We start from the raw sequence: 1,372 nt of genomic DNA on the forward strand, positions 1-1,372 counted from the left end.
AACTGCTTTTGTCTCTGTTTGCATTTGTTTTTCCAATTAAGATTCAGTTATTCTGAAAGTGGTGCAAACATTGACACCAACCAACCAAACTAGTTTTGCTCCTGTTGGGCAAGACAGTCATAGTAGAACTGCAACCACACAACACTGGACATGAGTTCCTTTGACATTTATATCCCAGCATACATCATCATGTCGTTTCTCTCTTACCAGATTCAACACTTCAGTCCTCACCACAAGTTCCAACAAACAGTCCAGAGGGAACATGTTGCCTCATAGATAAGTCATCATGGCCAAATAAGGTACCGTTGACAGTCTTCATTCATGAAGATTAAATGGCAGAAATATTGTGACACGTAACCCTTTGTGCGTTTGTGTTATGACATGCAACTATTCTAAGAAAGCCATTTATCTCAGCCTGAAGTCGGGATTTAACACCGAACCAATGAGTAAACCAGGTTTCAATACGTTTAATCTCTGCTGTATCCGTGAGTGATGTGATGTCAGTTACCAGAGCCCACCAGATTTGTTAGTGTTCTCTTTTAGGCAACGATGACTATTGTATAGAAACATCTGTAAAAACAAGTGACACTGTATCATATGACCACATTACCTCTGACTGAATGAGGGGTGCATAAAGAAAGACTTGACTAAACATGTGTAGAGGCACTGTAGCAGACTACAAAATGATCCGCAAGCCACAAACAATCAGAGTCAGTTTCATACAATTATCGGTCATTAAGGTGTCATCAAAGGCATGTGGGATGAACAGATCTACCCACACAAATCATCAAAGCCAGACATCAGTGATGACAACAGGCATTCCAGTGAGATTAAATGGCCTGTCACATAATCCAAAATAATCCATTTGGAGTGGTTTCAATTTAAAGTAGTGCTGGTTAGTGGTCCAGTAGATTCTGTTACACAGGATCCAGTAAACTGGAAAAATTACATGAGTTCAAAAGAAAAGGAATTTGGCCACACAAGTCATTGGTACTACAAACCCATTAAGAAAATAAGACAGAATTCATCTGAATGAAACTGGTCCCTCGAGGCAGGTTCTTCAAACGCCCATAGTGGAATTATTTTCCACAAAGGTCCAGAGTTCTTGCTCAGTCTCTTGGGGTCACATGGGAATTGTGGAATTCATTCGGGAATGCTGTCAAACATTTAGCGGCCCTTCGTAACCCACGGGCTGATATATCACTGATATCACTGGGAAAGCTTAGCAACTCTCATTGCTCTCAAGCAACCATGGAGACATAATCGCTTAATACCTTCTGGAAACATTTGAAAAGAAAGAAAGTTAAAAGGAAATGCAAGAACATTTTTAGGCCGTATTATCCTGATAACATTTAGCGGTTTCCTTTTTGAG

Source organism: Brachyistius frenatus, unplaced genomic scaffold (genome assembly GCF_029030835.1).
Source record: "Brachyistius frenatus isolate BFR_SWC_R1_liver_20210118 unplaced genomic scaffold, ASM2903083v1 Contig_165, whole genome shotgun sequence".
Taxonomy (NCBI): domain Eukaryota; kingdom Metazoa; phylum Chordata; class Actinopteri; family Embiotocidae; genus Brachyistius; species Brachyistius frenatus.